The sequence below is a fragment of the Pseudophryne corroboree genome, chromosome 5 (assembly GCF_028390025.1).
Source record: "Pseudophryne corroboree isolate aPseCor3 chromosome 5, aPseCor3.hap2, whole genome shotgun sequence".
NCBI lineage: Eukaryota > Metazoa > Chordata > Amphibia > Anura > Myobatrachidae > Pseudophryne > Pseudophryne corroboree.
This window is the reverse complement of record NC_086448.1, coordinates 820,070,617-820,088,416: the sequence shown is the minus strand read 5'-3', so window position 1 is coordinate 820,088,416 and position 17,800 is coordinate 820,070,617.

The following is a 17,800-nucleotide window of genomic DNA, read 5'->3' as shown; positions in this document are numbered from 1 at the left end:
GACAGACGGCATCCCGTCTGTCGGTAAAACATATGTATTCCCTGCGGGAGGACAATTAATTATGGGAGGAAGATGGGGAGGGATGGTCGCGGGCGGGCAGAAGGACTTGGCAAATGGGGGGGGAAAGCAGATGGAGTAACAGAGGTCTGGAGGACGGGATGAGGCAGAATGGGGGTCATTGTATATATGACAAAAATGCAGATTCATTAAACGGGCATTGAAACGTTGCACTACTTCAATTGGTGTCAGTGTGCAAATCATTGGAGTGCCGCACCACCTCTATTTTGCTAAACTACTTTGCTGTGAGGGCACCCAATGTATTAGTCTATTATGTGGCTGTGCCAGACCCCTACCTCTATCTATATATACAAACATACATACAGTATACTGGCAGTGCACTTATACAGGGAGAAAGGGAGCATAGATGGATACCTTGTGTAGTGAAAGAAGGCTCTTCTCTCCTCCCCAATTACCGGAGGCAGAGCGCAATTAGGAAGTGGAATCCAAGGCAAGCGTGGTACCAGCTCTTAAACACCGCCTCGCACGTGTGTCCATCCATCCCGTCCCCCCCTTCCCCACAGCAGCGGGGCAACGGTAGCAGCAGCTCCTCTCCTACCTCCCACAGCAGGCGCGCACCAGCGTACTCTCCTGGGGTTTGCGCTGTAGTGGCGGCTTACAGGAATGAGTCAGTTCAGTGACGTAACTAGAAATTTTTCTCCCCCAAGCCAAAAAATTCTTTGGCGCCCCCCATAATTGGCAGTATAGGGTGTGTGGCTTCATTGGGATGGGCATGGCTTACCATAAAGGGGCGTGACATTGCAGGAAAAGACTGCGTTATACCCCAGTTTTCCAACCTACACGCCCAGACGGGAAAGAAAAATAATCCTGATTCATGCCCCTTACATTATTTTTCATTTTTCCTCCTTATCGTAATGCCCAGTATTCATTATGCCACATACTGCAGTGGCCCTTAGACATTATGCCACACACAATAATGCACATGACACAATATGCACACACCATAATGCCCCCGACACATTATGCCACACACCGTAATGCCCCCGACACATTATGACAGGAATCGCAATGCCCGTTATACATTATGCTACACACTGCAATGCCCCTGATACATTATACCACACACCGTAATGCCTGTGACACATTATGACAGGAATCGCAATGCCCGTTATACATTATGCTACACACTGCAATGCCCCTGATACATTATAGCACATACAATGTCTGTGACACAGTATAACACACACCACAATGAGCCTGAGACATTATACCACATATCACAATGCCCGCGATATAGTATACCATACACCGTAATGCCCGACACATTATGACACACACCGCAATGTCCGTGATATATTATGCCACACACCGTAATGCCCATTATACATTAAGTTCTACAGTAAGGCTTCTAATTACTTTTAAATTACCTGCTCGTTGCCAGGGGTTTCATGCTCTTGGTTCCATGCACGGTGCCAGGGGTTTTCATGCTCAGGGTGTCATTCTCGTTGCCAGGGGTTTCATGCACTGGGTGTCATGTTCGTTGCCAGCGGTTTCATGCTCTTGGTTCCATGCACGGTGCCAGGGGTTTTCATGCTCAGGGTGTCATGCTCGTTGCCAGGGGTTTCATGCACTGGGTGTCATGCTCGTTGCCAGCGGTTTCATGCTCTTGGTTCCATGCACGGTGCCAGGGGTTTTCATGCTCAGGGTGTCATGCTCGTTGCCAGGGGGTTCATGCACTGGGTGTCATGCTCGTTGCTAGGGGGTAGTGCTTGTTGCTAGGGCCGTGCTCCCAGTGCCACATATGCCCCCAGTGCCAGATATTCCCCCACAGTGTCAGGTATATGCCTCCAGTGCCAGGTACATGCCCCCAGTGCCAGGTATATACCCCCCCAGTGCCACATACGGCCCCTCAGTGCCTGCTCCCCCCAGTGCCAAATATTCCACCACAGTGCCACATATGCCCCCTCAGTGCCTACTCCCCCACAGTGCCAGCTATATGCCCCCAGTGCCAAATATACCCCCCCAGTGCCAGGTCTTCCCCCCAGTGCCAGGTATATGCCCCCCAGTGCCAGGTATATGCCCCCCAGTGCCAGGTCTTCCCCCACAGTGCCAGGTATATGCCCCCCAGTACCAGGTCTTTCCCCCCCCCAGTGCCAGGTATATGCCCCCAGTGCCAGATATTTCCCCACAGGGCCAGGTATATGCCCCCAGTGCCAGGTATATGCCCCCAGTGCCAGATATTCCCCCACAGGGCCAGGTATATGCCCCCACTGCCAGATCTTCCCCCACAGTGCCAGGTATATGCCCCCAGTGCCAAATATACCCCCCCCCCCAGTGCCAGGTCTTTCCCCCCAGTGCCAGGTATATGCCCCCCAGTGACAGGTATATGCCCCCCAGTGCCAGGTCTTCCCCCACAGTGCCAGGTATATGCCCCCCAGTACCAGGTATATGCCCCCCAGTGCTAGGTCTTCCCCCCCAGTGCCAGGTATATGCCCCCCAGTGCCAGGTATATGCCCCCCAGTGCCAGGTCTTCCACCACAGTGCCAGGTATATGCCCCCCAGTGCCAGGTATATGCCCCCCAGTGCCAGGTCTTCCCCCCCAGTGCCAGGTATATGCCCCCCAGTGCCAGGTCTTCCCCCCCAGTGCCAGGTATATGCCCCCCAGTGCCAGGTCTTCCCCCACAGTGCCAGGTATATGCCCCACAGTGCCAGGTATATGCCCCCCAGTGCCAGGTATATGCCCCCCAGTGCCAGGTCTTCCCCCACAGTGCCATGTATATGCCCCCCAGTGCCAGGTATATGCCCCCCAGTGCCAGGTCTCCCCCCCCAGTGCCAGGTATATGCCCCCCAGTGCCAGGTATATGCCCCCCAGTGCCAGGTCTATGCCCCCCAGTTCCAGGTCTATGCCCCCCAGTGCCAGGTCTATGCCTCCCAGTGCCAGGTATATGCCCCCCAGTGCCAGGTCTCCCCCCCCCCAGTGCCAGGTATATGCCCCCAGTGCCTGCTCCACCCCACCCCGTGTTGGAGGGACACGGAGCGCATAGAGCGTCTCTCCTGTGTCCCTCCGTGGCTCTCTCCCCCGGCCGGTCTAATACAGGAAGTGCCGGTTCGTGAGCCAATCAGAGCTCACGAACGGCACTTCCTGTATTAGACCGGCCGGGGGGGAGAGAGCCAGGGAGGGACACAGGAGAGACGCTCTATGCGCTCCGTGTCCCTCCAACACAGCAGGGAGGGAGACCGCAGATTGACATGCGGACGCTCGTCCGCATGTCAATCTGTGTAAAGTCAGAGGCGCCACTGCGAGGCACCCTCTGCAGGTTAGGAGCCCGGCGGCAGCCGACTCCGCTGCCTCCCGGAGTTCCGCCTCTGAACGGTATCTCGTTCATTTATGAACGATATCGTTCATATCTTTGGCTGATGTCGGCCAGTGTGTAGGGCCTATTAGAGTTGGGTGGGTTATATTGTTTCTGTGCAGGGTAAATACTGACTGCTTTATTTTTACACTGGAATTTAGATTTCAGTTTGAACACACCCCACCCAAAGCTAACTCTCTCTGCACATGTTACATCTGCCCCACCTGCAGTGCACATTAGTGCGCTTTTTTTGTTTGCTAACAACTCTGAATAACCCCCTTAATACTGACCTGAATTTCACAAAGTAAAAATAGTAATAATCCTGCGATAGCTGAGATGGATATTACACAAGTGTGACCCCCGTGAGCGTCTGCGGTCTCCTAGCAGTTCGGCACCAGAATTACCATCTGGCCAGTGACTTAAGTTCTGGGCTAAAACACAATATTTAAATAGAAATGAGATTACAATCACAGTGTAACAAAGGCATCAGGATATGTTTTGTTAATGTTATGTTCATTTAGGTAAACCCAAGATTATATATTGATGTGAAATGTAACTAAACGTAGAATCAAGTAACGCAGTGTGTTATATAGTTATACAGTACTGGCAGCCTACATGTTTATATAATACCTATACAATTCCTTCTGATCCCTGCGCTGATTATCTAATATTGTCCTAATACAGGTCACATGGAAACCACCTCATTTTTCTTCCTGCGTTTTATTGTGCATCCGTTACTAAGAATACGCTAAAATATAAATTGTTTTTCAGGGTAACATGAAAGCCCCTGAAGACTTTGGCTGCTATATAACCAGAAGTAAGATAAATCTCGGGGATTACTAATGAGTAATGATGTTGTAGCGAATGCTATTAATTCTCACAGTGTTGAATCTAGGGTTATCAATCACAGCCTGTACTGATTGGATGAATGTTAAGAAATTACAATGTCCTTTTACATTACCTCCTATAGCAGGGGTGGCCAACCTGTGTCTCTTGAGCCGCATGTGGCTCTTTCTTTCTTTAAATGTGGCTCCCGACACGTGAAGTCACATTACCACAATAGATCCGGTAACCACCGCACTACTGAAAGACACGCGGCAGCACTACGGGGGCTGTGGACTGAGGGAGCCAGATACTAGAGGTGAAACACCCACCGGCAAACAGAGGACACTTAAGCCCCTTTCACATCGCCAATGCTGGATCCCACCCGGGAATTAGAAACAGTCCTTCCCGGGTGGGATCCGGCATTGGACCCTAACAGGTGGCTTCCCAACCCAGCAATTTGCTGGGTCGGTTGCCATAGCTGCAGGGGGGGCGCTGCAGCAGGGGTGGAGGCGACGTTGGGAGATGAGCTCATCTCCGCACCGCTCTCCCTATGTAGTAAACAGGTCCCATCGACCCGGGAACCCATTTACGCTGCCACTGACCTGGTATTCAATCCAGGAATAACACTGCTTATAACCCGGGTTGAATTATGAGGTCAGGCAACCCAGGAATTCGACCATGGCCCATTCACACCGCACACCAACCTGGGTCAATACCGGTGCGGAAGGGGTAATCAGGAGCTGCTACAATGGCATGAGTTGGGGGGGGGGGGGGCTCTGAAGTGACACATGAAGGTTTCTAGCAGGAGTGACACGTGGGGGAGCTGGATGAAGTGACATAAGAGGGTTCTAGCAGGAGTGACACCTGGGAAAGCTGGATGAAGTGACATAAGAGGGTTCTAGCAGGAGTGACACATGGGAGAGCTGGATGACGTGACATAAGAGGGTTCTAGCAGGAGTGACACATGGGAGAGCTGGATGAAGTGACATAAGAGGGTTCTAGCAGGAGTGACACGTAGGGGAGCTGGATGAAGTGACATAAGAGGGTTCTAGCAGGAGTGACACGTGGGGGAGCTGGATGAAGTGACATAAGAGGGTTCTAGCAGGAGTGACACCTGGGAAAGCTGGATGAAGTGACATAAGAGGGTTCTAGCAGGAGTGACACGTGGGAGAGCTGGATTAAGTGACATAAGAGGGTTCTAGCAGGAGTGACACATGGGAGAGCTGGATGACGTGACATAAGAGGGTTCTAGCAGGAGTGACACATGGGAGAGCTGGATGAAGTGACATAAGAGGGTTCTAGCAGGAGTGACACGTGGGAGAGCTGGATTAAGTGACATAAGAGGGTTCTAGCAGGAGTGACACGTGGGGGAGCTGGATAAAGTTACATAAGAGGGTTCTAGCAGGAGTGACACATGGGAAAGCTGGATAAAGTTACATAAGAGGGTTCTAGCAGGAGTGACATGTGGGAGAGCTGGCTGGAGTGACATAGGAGGGTGCTAGCAGGAGTGACACGTGGGGGAGCTGGATGAAGTGACATAAGAGGGTTCTAGCAGGAGTGACACATGGGAAAGCTGGATGAAGTGACAAATGAAGGGTTCTAGCAGGAGTGACACATGGGAAAGCTGGATGACGTGATATAGGAGGGTGGTAGCAGGAGTGACACATGGGAAAGCTGGATGGAGTGACATAGGAGGGTGGTAGCAGGAGTGACACATGGGAAAGCTGTATGAAGTGATATAGGAGGGTGGTAGCAGGAGTGACACATGGGAAAGCTGGATGAAGTGATATAGGAGAGTGGTAGCAGGAGTGACACATGGGAAAGCTGGATGGAGTGACATAGGAGGGTGCTAGCAGGAGTGTCACATGGGAAAGCTGGATGAAGTGATATAGGAGAGTGGTAGCAGGAGTGACACATGGGAAAGCTGGATGGAGTGACATGGGAGGGTGGTAGCAGGAGTGTCACATAGGAAAGCTGGATGAAGTGATATAGGAGAGTGGTAGCAGGAGTGACACATGGGAAAGCTGGATGGAGTGACATAGGAGGGCGCTAGCAGGAGTGTCACATGGGAAAGCAGGATGAAGTGATATAGGAGAGTGGTAGCAGGAGTGACACATGGGAAAGCTGGATGGAGTGACATAGGAGGGTGGTAGCAGGAGTGACACATGGGAAAGCTGGATGAAGTGATATAGGAGAGTGGTAGCAGGAGTGACACATGGGAAAGCTGGATGGAGTGACATGGGAGGGTGGTAGCAGGAGTGTCACATGGGAAAGCTGGATGACGTGATATAGGAGGGTGGTAGCAGGAGTGACACATGGGAAAGCTGGATGAAGTGACAAATGAAGGGTTCTAGCAGGAGTGACACATGGGAAAGCTGGATGACGTGATATAGGAGGGTGGTAGCAGGAGTGACACATGGGAAAGCTGGATGAAGTGATATAGGAGAGTGGTAGCAGGAGTGACACATGGGAAAGCTGGATGGAGTGACATAGGAGGGTGGTAGCAGGAGTGACACATGGGAAAGCTGGATGGAGTGACATAGGAGGGTGCTAGCAGGAGTGACACATGGGAAAGCTGGATGGAGTGACATGGGAGGGTGGTAGCAGGAGTGACACATGGGAAAGCTGGATGAAGTGATATAGGAGAGTGGTAGCAGGAGTGACACATGGGAAAGCTGGATGGAGTGACATAGGAGGGTGGTAGCAGGAGTGACACATGGGAAAGCTGGATGGAGTGACATAGGAGGGTGCTAGCAGGAGTGTCACATGGGAAAGCTGGATGAAGTGATATAGGAGAGTGGTAGCAGGAGTGACACATGGGAAATCTGGATGGAGTGACATGGGAGGGTGGTAGCAGGAGTGTCACATGGGAAAGCTGGATGAAGTGATATAGGAGAGTGGTAGCAGGAGTGACACATGGGAAAGCTGGATGGAGTGACATAGGAGGGTGCTAGCAGGAGTGTCACATGGGAAAGCTGGATGAAGTGATATAGGAGAGTGGTAGCAGGAGTGACACATGGGAAAGCTGGATGGAGTGACATAGGAGGGTGGTAGCAGGAGTGACACATGGGAAAGCTGGATGAAGTGATATAGGAGGGTGGTAGCAGGAGTGACACATGGGAAAGCTGGATGAAGTGATATAGGAGGGTGGTAGCAGGAGTGACACATGGGAAAGCTGGATGAAGTGATATAGGAGAGTGGTAGCAGGAGTGACACATGGGAAAGCTGGATGGAGTGACATGGGAGGGTGGTAGCAGGAGTGTCACATGGGAAAGCTGGATGAAGTGACAAATGAAGGGTTCTAGCAGGAGTGACACATGGGAAAGCTGGATGACGTGATATAGGAGGGTGGTAGCAGGAGTGACACATGGGAAAGCTGGATGAAGTGACAAATGAAGGGTTCTAGCAGGAGTGACACATGGGAAAGCTGGATGACGTGATATAGGAGGGTGGTAGCAGGAGTGACACATGGGAAAGCTGGATGAAGTGATATAGGAGAGTGGTAGCAGGAGTGACACATGGGAAAGCTGGATGGAGTGACATAGGAGGGTGGTAGCAGGAGTGACACATGGGAAAGCTGGATGGAGTGACATAGGAGGGTGGTAGCAGGAGTGACACATGGGAAAGCTGTATGGAGTGACATGGGAGGGTGGTAGCAGGAGTGACACATGGGAAAGCTGGATGAAGTGATATAGGAGAGTGGTAGCAGGAGTGACACATGGGAAAGCTGGATGGAGTGACATAGGAGGGTGGTAGCAGGAGTGACACATGGGAAAGCTGGATGGAGTGACATGGGAGGGTGGTAGCAGGAGTGTCACATGGGAAAGCTGGATGAAGTGACATAGGAGGGTGCTAGCAGGAGTGTCACATGGGAAAGCTGGATGAAGTGATATAGGAGAGTGGTAGCAGGAGTGACACATGGGAAATCTGGATGGAGTGACATGGGAGGGTGGTAGCAGGAGTGTCACATGGGAAAGCTGGATGAAGTGATATAGGAGAGTGGTAGCAGGAGTGACACATGGGAAAGCTGGATGGAGTGACATAGGAGGGTGGTAGCAGGAGTGACACATGGGAAAGCTGGATGAAGTGATATAGGAGAGTGGTAGCAGGAGTGACACATGGGAAAGCTGGATGACGTGATATAGGAGGGTGGTAGCAGGAGTGACACATGGGAGAGCTGGATGAAGTGATATAGGAGAGTGGTAGCAGGAGTGACACATGGGAAAGCTGGATGGAGTGACATGGGAGGGTGGTAGCAGGAGTGTCACATGGGAAAGCTGGATGACGTGATATAGGAGGGTGGTAGCAGGAGTGACACATGGGAGAGCTGGATGAAGTGATATAGGAGAGTGGTAGCAGGAGTGACACATGGGAAAGCTGGATGACGTGATATAGGAGGGTGGTAGCAGGAGTGACATATGGGAAAGCTGGATGAAGTGATATAGGAGATTGGTAGCAGGAGTGACACATGGGAAAGCTGGATGGAGTGACATAGGCGGGTGCTAGCAGGAGTGACACATGGGAGAGCTGAATGAAGTGATATAGGAGGGTGGTAGCAGGAGTGACACATGGGAAAGCTGGATGGAGTGACATAGGAGGGTGGTAGCAGGAGTGACACATGGGAAAGCTGGATGGAGTGACATGGGAGGGTGGTAGCAGGAGTGTCACATGGGAAAGCTGGATGAAGTGATATAGGAGAGTGGTAGCAGGAGTGACACATGGGAAAGCTGGATGGAGTGACATAGGAGGGTGCTAGCAGGAGTGTCACATGGGAAAGCTGGATGAAGTGATATAGGAGGGTGGTAGCAGGAGTGACACATGGGAAAGCTGGATGGAGTGACATAGGAGGGTGGTAGCAGGAGTGACACATGGGAAAGCTGGATGAAGTGATATAGGAGAGTGGTAGCAGGAGTGACACATGGGAAAGCTGGATGACGTGATATAGGAGGGTGGTAGCAGGAGTGACACATGGGAAAGCTGGATGAAGTGACAAATGAAGGGTTCTAGCAGGAGTGACACATGGGAAAGCTGGATGACGTGATATAGGAGGGTGGTAGCAGGAGTGTCACATGGGAAAGCTGGATGAAGTGACAAATGAAGGGTTCTAGCAGGAGTGACACATGGGAAAGCTGGATGACGTGATATAGGAGGGTGGTAGCAGGAGTGACACATGGGAAAGCTGGATGAAGTGATATAGGAGAGTGGTAGCAGGAGTGACACATGGGAAAGCTGGATGGAGTGACATAGGAGGGTGCTAGCAGGAGTGACACATGGGAGAGCTGAATGAAGTGATATAGGAGGGTGCTAGCAGGAGTGTCACATGGGAAAGCTGGATGGAGTGACATAGGAGGGTGCTAGCAGGAGTGACACGTGGGGGAGCTGAGTGGAGTGACATAGGAGGGTGGTAGCAGGAGTGACACATGGGAAAGCTGGATGAAGTGACAAATGAAGGGTTCTAGCTGGAGTGACACATGGGAAAGCTGGATGACGTGATATAGGAGGGTGGTAGCAGGAGTGACACATGGGAAAGCTGGATGAAGTGATATAGGAGAGTGGTAGCAGGAGTGACACATGGGAAAGCTGGATGGAGTGACATAGGAGGGTGCTAGCAGGAGTGACACATGGGAGAGCTGAATGAAGTGATATAGGAGGGTGCTAGCAGGAGTGTCACATGGGAAAGCTGGATGGAGTGACATAGGAGGGTGCTAGCAGGAGTGACACGTGGGGGAGCTGAGTGGAGTGACACGTGGGGGAGCTGAGTGGAGTGACACGTGGGGGAGCTGGCTGGAGTGACACACGGGAGAGCTGAAGTGTACTATGTGAATCGTCTCATTATATTTTATATGGTTCTGGCTTTTTCAATCATTTTATGCGGAAGTGACTTCTTCAATGTATTTTATGTTGGATCTGGCTTCAAAAATGTATTTATGTGTATCTGGATCTTTCAATGTATATTATACCAGGGCGTGGCCTAGCGGGCACAAGGCCACACCCCATTTTTGCATGCTCACCTTCGGCTCTTTGACGTACCTAACAAGATTTTTTGGCTGTGTGACTCGGACTGGTTGGCCACCCCTGTCCTATAGAGACGTGTATTAAACCTGGACACTTAGGATTTACAAATATTAACTTGGGACCCAAAAATGGGTGGTATTGCCATATAGGGAGTGTCAACTGTGAAAATGTCAGTAGGCTAAATCACCAAAACTACATTACTCTGCTTCTTGATAAACTAATTATAGTAAATTACTTAAGTACTTATTAAGTACCAGGAGTACTTAATTGTGCTTAAGGTGTGTACAAGTACATCACTGCTCATTAATGGGAATTTCTGCTTAATCACCTCCGTAATCATCTTGTGTTTAAAATAATGAAAGAAATAAGAGGAAAGGTAGGAATATAAATGATGTTACTTGGCTTCCTCTTTCCTACTCTCCGGGAAGTACTTGTTCCACATTATGGGCTAAATTCATTGAGCGTGAGTGTTAGCTTCAATTGTATCCAGAGGGGCATCGACGGAGGTTTTGAATCTAGGACTACTGTATTTACTAAACTTCATTTTTTTAGGATCAATTCAAATCTACCGCCAATGCCGATTATGGAAGTCTAAAAGCCCTATTGATCTACTATTCTCCAATAGAAGCCGCCATGAAAGGCACACATCAAACTGACAGGACAACAGCATGCATAGAGGAGGAGGTTCCAGGTGTAATCCACCTTCAGTGGGAGGATTGGAGCATATGTAGTGAAACACATCCCATTGCCCCCGGTTAGCTTTCCGGAGTGTGGGCAATACCCGGGAAGGGGGTTCCTGCCCATACAGGCTTTGTAATAGTCACACATACTTGGCATGTCAGATGGCATATGGCAATCTTACAGATACAGACGCATTACACTCAGGGGCGGATTGGTCATAGGGTTCACCAAAAAGATTCCCGGTAGGCCGACATGGCTACACAGTATGTTATACCTCTTGGGCTGCCCATGCCGGCCCACTTCTACAACATTTTATATGACCATATTTAGATCCCAATCTACCCCTGGTCGCAGACATAATTGCAGCAAAAGACACAAAGAAGGACACAATTGCGTACAATCAAGTGCTATGAGGAATGATCCCGCCCCCTCAACAGACCCCACCCCCTCCTCAGACCACACCCCCATTAGAGCTGCTTCAATACATTTCCTGGGCTGGTTTTCCATTCCAATCCACCCATGAATGCATTCCGTCCTTCACCACATGCGCAGACTTAAAGCACAGTTACAATATAAGTTTTGGGCGGGATGTATTAATAATCTGAATAATCGCCAGTACTAATAATCGGGATGTGCTAATAATATTAATCGTCTGCTATCGCACTGATGCTAATCCCATATTTACTAACATATACAATTAGTATTGTAATGCTATGGCAGTGGCCCCCTGTGAAGATTGGTGGTCCACAGTAGAGGGTGTGCGGGGTCCTCCGGTGTCTCCAGCACCGGGAGGTGACGTCTGCTGTCAGTCCCAGGTTCCTCCTCCTTCTCCCTGCAGCCGGAAGTACAGATGGCTGTGTTCCTGGGGGAGGAAGAGGCTGGGATCCGGGACTGCGGCGCGAGCTGCCTGCAGTCAGGTATAGGGGGGTCGGCATGAGCAGCGCTGGGCGGCGGGTGCGACGGGATGCAGTACGGAATCGCCATAAAAAGATGGTGATACCCTCCGATGCGGAGGATAAGTGGGCAGACGGGTCTTAGTACATTTGAAAATGTGGTAAAAAACAAAACAAAACAGGGGTTTTACTGCAGTTTTCCTTTAGTACATCCCGTCCTTTGTACCTTACACTTGTACAGGTTCACATGGCCCATCGCTGGCTGGTGCCTGTAGTTCTCCAGCACATTTCTCACTGCTCTTATCTCTGCCACTTTAATGGAGGATGCCAGTGCTTTATTCCTCACATGTGTGCTAGAGTACTCTGCCTCTTTGTTAGGGCCTGAGTATCCCTGCAGGACCATCAAGGGAAGCGGTAGGACCATCCACAAGGCCTGAGGAGGATGAGCCACACCCTGGTCCTTCACCAGGACAGGCACAGCCCGAGCAGCAGTTAATGAGGAACCAGCTGGTGAGAGTAACCTATAAAAAAGGGTATAACAGATGTGTAGACATTGGGTGTCCTCATAGATAGCAAACTAAGCAGTAGTACCCAAAGCAGGACTGCAGCAAAGAAGGCTAATAAGATATTAGCATGCATAAAACGGGGTATTGATGCTAGGGACGAGAGTATTATACTCCCGTTATATAAATCACTAGTGAGGCCACACCTTGAATACTGTGTACAATTCTGGGCACCGTACTACAAAAAGGATATCCTGGAGCTTGAAAAGGTACAGAGGAGGGCGACCAAACTAATTAAGGGCATGGAGACGATGGAATACAAGGAAAGACTTGAAAGACTAGGCATGTTTACATTGGAAAAGCGGAGACTAAGAGGGGATATGATCAACATCTACAAATATATAAGGGGACAATACACAGAGCTTGCGCGGGACCTGTTTTTGGTTAGATCAACACAGAGGACTCGTGGACACTCGCTCAGGTTAGAGAAGAGGAGATTCCGCACAAAACGGTGTAAAGGCTTTTTCACGGTAAGGACAATACGTGTTTGGAATTCCCTGCCCGAGGGAGTTGTAATGGCGGAATCTGTCAACACCTTTAAGAATGGGTTAGATAAATTCCTAATGGATAAGGATATCCAGGGGTATGGTGCATAGTCATGCATTATAGTTACTATAAATAGGGATAAAATGCAACGGCTGACAGCAGCATCAGTCAGAAATTTTAGTCAAATCATCATGCATAGGAGACCACAAATAGGTTGAACTCGATGGACAATTGTCTTTTTTCAACCTCAGATACTATGTTACTATGTTACATTACACTTCTTCCTAAATGACACATTGTAATTAGCCCCGGCATTACTGCTGCCATCACACTGTGATAAGGATGTTTTGCTATAGCAATTATAATACCTGACAACATTTTCTGCAAATGAAAGGATTTTTTTTTTCTATTGCAAAGCTAAGGTGGCCATCCACTACTCAGACTTGTCTGAACTGGAGATCACATCAGATTTCTCTTGAACTCTCCCAGGAGCTTCCTGGGAATCGGATCGGACCCTGGCTGTAATTTTCACTACATCACTTCAGATATATCTGATGCACACATGCTACATGCAATTGATCTGATGCTGCTGCTGCTGCTGCCGCCTCGTTCTGTGGTGGGTGGGAGTGGCCAGGGAGATGCCAGTCAAGTGACGCTTCAGATGAATCTGATCAGATACATCTGAAGTAAAGAAAACACACCGATGTGCACCTGATTTCTTCAGATTCAGATAAATAGTTGGGGCAGCCTCAGAGATCTGTAGTTCAGACATATCTGACACGGGAGTGCGCATCAGATTGGAAGAGCCATCCGATGTGACACTTTGCTTCAGATTTGACGGTCAGATGCATCGAAATCTGAAGAAAACTGCCCAAATTGGACTAGTGGATGGGTGCCTTATTAAGACTTTTGGGAAGTAATACATAATTTTTTTTTAATGCTATACTTTTTTTATTTTTTAAATATGACCTTTTATTGGTGATGTGTGTGTTTTTATACATTCCTTTACGAAAAAGGATTTTAGCTAACATTATTGTGTTCTTTTAAATTTTTTTAATAAAAACACATGGGTGGTCACAGGGAATGTGGGCTTTGAAAACAATTAACCTTTGAAAACAATTAACCTTTTTGGACTCCCACAGAATATCCACCCATAGACGCTGAAGAGCAAAGATGATAGAGCGAAGTAGATGGGGGTAGGAAGCACAAACTGTAGATAAGAGACAGGTGGTGGCGTGAGGGCAGACATGGGAGAGGAACACACACCTGTCAGTGCTTGGAGCTGGCACACCCTCTCCCTACATGCCCTCCCAACCCATAACCTTCATGGTCACTGATGCTCTCTGTATTGTATGGCAGCCACTGATGCTCTCTGTATTGTATGGAGGCACTGATGCTATCTGTATTGTATGGAGGTCACTGATGCTCTCTGTATTGTATGATGGCCACTGAGGCTCTCTGTATTGTATGGTGGCCACTGATGCACTCTGTATTGTATGGAGGTCACTGATGCTATCTGCATTGTATGGTGGCCACTGATGCACTCTGTATTGTATGGAGGTCACTGATGCTTTCTGTATTGTACGGTGGCCACTGATGCACTCTGTATTGTATGGAGGTCACTGATGCTCTCTGTATTGTATGGTGGCCACTGATGCACTCTGTATTGTATGGAGGTCACTGATGCTCTCTGTATTGTATGGTGGCCACTGATGCATTCTGTATTGTATGGAGGTCACTGATGCTATCTGTATTGTATGGAGGCCACTGATTGCTTTCTGTATTGTATGGCGGCCACTGATGAAACACTTGTCAGCATCTGCCACACTCAGGGCAGCCATTAGGGGGGGGGCTGTGGGGACTGGTGTCCCAGGCCCTTACAGAAAGGGGGGCCCACCCCTGGCTCCTACCGCCAATACCGGTAGAGCTGCACCAGTCTGTGAATCAACAGAAGTCTGATGCACAGGGAGCACTTCTTCAAACAAGCCTTCTCTGTGCATCAGCTCTCTGTAAACCGTTCCTATAGGTCCGCAAAACTCCACCTTTATGTGACGTCACAATGTATGACATCACATAGGGGTGGAGCAGAGCTGTAGAATTTTTTTTTTTGGGTGGGAGGGGCCCTGTCTATTCTGTCAGTCCCGGGCACCATAACTTCTGATGGTAGCCCTGGCCACACTGTTTACTTATGTTACTGTATATACTGATACAATGTTTATGAGCAACTGTTATTAAGTGAGCTAGAAGTGGACATGACCTATGAGGCTTAGCTGGTGATATCTGATACGTTGTGAGCTACATTTAGTTACTGTGTATATCTGTATGAAGCCAGTACAGCTCGCTGTAATATGATCCTTAAGTTAACATTCAACCTGCAATAGTCATAACTTGTTATTGTTAAACAATAACAATGACATAATGAGCCATATTATATGGATTATTTGTGCACATGAAGCCAAGCTGAGATGAGAATAAATTCATTCTACTATACTACCTCTAGTCTCAGTAATATAGCGCTTTGATATCAAAGCCAGGCTGTAATTGGAGTAAAAGTACTGTATTATATTGGGGCAGAGGAGAGGCAATATGTAGAGGGGGGAGGCAGCATGGACCAGGGATCAGAATGGAGCAGAGGAGAGGTTGCTGCTGCACAGACCGGGGTGGGAGGCAGTGTCTGCGCCACAAATTAGCACCCAGTTAGTTGCTGTTCAAGTAACTGCTGAGAGATGACATTAAGAGAGAGCTAGGTAAGACGTTAGCCCTGGGAGTGATTCAGGAATCTCACAGTGCACGGGCCTCACCTGTCATCTTCCTGCCCCTAGAAGGACCAGACTACCCACTTCTATGTGGAGTACTGGAAATTAAATGTCATCATAGAATTTGATGCCCACCTGATGCCCCAAAGTGGTGGGGGGGACCCTAAAGCCAGATCCAGGGAAAGTGGAGGCCAATTCCGCCTGGCCCATCCCAAAAACCAAGAAACGGGTGATGTCTTTCTTGGGCATGGCGGGGCATTTACTATAAGAAGTTTGTACCTCACTATAGTACTCTGGTATAGCCTACGACGGACCTCACCAAGAAAAAACTGCCTCAGATACTGAACTGGACTGAAGACTGCGAGAGGTCCATGGCAACTCTGAGAAGTCCATGGCAGCTCTGAGAGGTCCATGGCAGATCTGAGAGGTCCGTGGCAGCTCTGAGAGGTCCTTTGCAGCTCTGAGAGGTCCATTGCAGCTCTGAGAGGTCCATTGCAACTCTGAGAGGTCCATTGCAACTCTGAGAGGTCCATTGCAGCTCTGAGAGGTCCATGGCAGCTCTGAGAGGTCCATTGCAGCCCCGAGAAGTCCATTGCAGCTCTGAGAGGTCCAAGGCAGCTCTGAGAGTTCCACGGCAGCTCTGAGAGGTCCATGGCAGCTCTGATAGGTCCATTGCAGCTCTGAGAGGTCCTTTGCAGCTCTGAGAGTTCCATGACAGCTCTAAGAGGTCTATTGCAGCTCTGAGACATCCTAGGTAGCTCTGAGAGGTCCATTGCAACTCTGAGAGGTCCATGGCAGCTCTGAGAGGTCCATTGCAGCTCTGAGAGGTTCATTGCAGCCCTGAGAAGTCCATGGCAGCTCTGAGAGGTCCATGGCAGCTCTGAGAGGTCCATGGCAGCTCTGAGAGTTCCATGGCAGCTCTGAGAGGTCCATTGCAGCTCTGAGAGGTCCATGGCTGCTCTTAGAGGTCCATTGCAGCCCTGAGAGGTCCATTGCAGCCCTGAGAAGTCCATTGCAGCTCTGAGAGGTCCATGGCAGCTCTGAGAGTTCCATGGCAGCTCTGAGAGGTCCATGGCAGCTCTGAGAGGTCCATTGCAACTCTGAGAGGTTGATTGCAGCTCTGAGAGGTCCATGGCAGCTCTGAGAGTTCCATGGCAGATCTGAGAGGTCCATTGCAGCTCTGAGAGGTCCATGGCAGCTCTGAGAGGTCCATGGCAGCTCTGAGAGGTCCATTGCAACTCTGAGAGGTCCATTGCAACTCTGAGAGGTCCATGGCAACTCTGAGAGGTCCATGGCAGCTCTGAGAGGTCCATTGCAGCTCTGAGAGGTCCATTGCAGCTCTGAGAGGTCCATGGCAGTTCTGAGAGGTCCATTACAGCTCTGAGAGGTCCATTGCAGCTCTGAGAGGTCCAATGCAGCTCTGAGACGTCCTAGGCAGCTCTGAAAGCTGATAGAGCCAGTCCTGCAGTGTTGCAAGCAAACATTTTAAAAGGAAATTCTGCATGTGTAACATTCGTGATCATGAATGGACCCCTTAAGCCCCATACAAACTAGATGAGAAAATGAAAGATCTCGCTCAGAAGGGCCAGTCTGAGCGAGATCTTTCACAATCTCATCCAGTGTGTATACTCAATGTCATTAACGATGCGCGCTCCAGCGCATCATTAACAATCCCCTCCCTCGTCTGAACATGTACAGATGAGGGATGTCTTCGTTAACGACAGCCATGCAGCTGTTGTTCCCCCCGCCGTCGCTGCCTTCCCGATGCCGGCACCAATATCGGTGTTGGCGGGGATCAGCTAGTGTGTACTAGACTTTAATAAGATGCCTTAAATATTTCTTGTTACTTACAGAATACACAATGACATTGCAAAATGTGTGTCAGTACCGCAGCCTGTTTCTGTGTTACTATATGCTGCACATCTACACAACATTCTATTCCTAATAGACGTGTTCCAGATTAGGTGCTAACATAGTATAGGGGCTGCGAGATTCATTGAGATGTTAGCAGTTACTCATTTACATTTTTTGAAAGCAGAATTACTCATGGAGGAGCCATTTACGTTTTTATCTCGTACTTAAAACTGATCTCTCAGGTTGTAACCTGTAAACATCTGGACCATTTATTTGGCCACCCAGATAAAAGTCCAGCAAATCATCCTAAAACACGCATACAAGACGGCTGAACTGCCCCTGGAGACCTGAACATG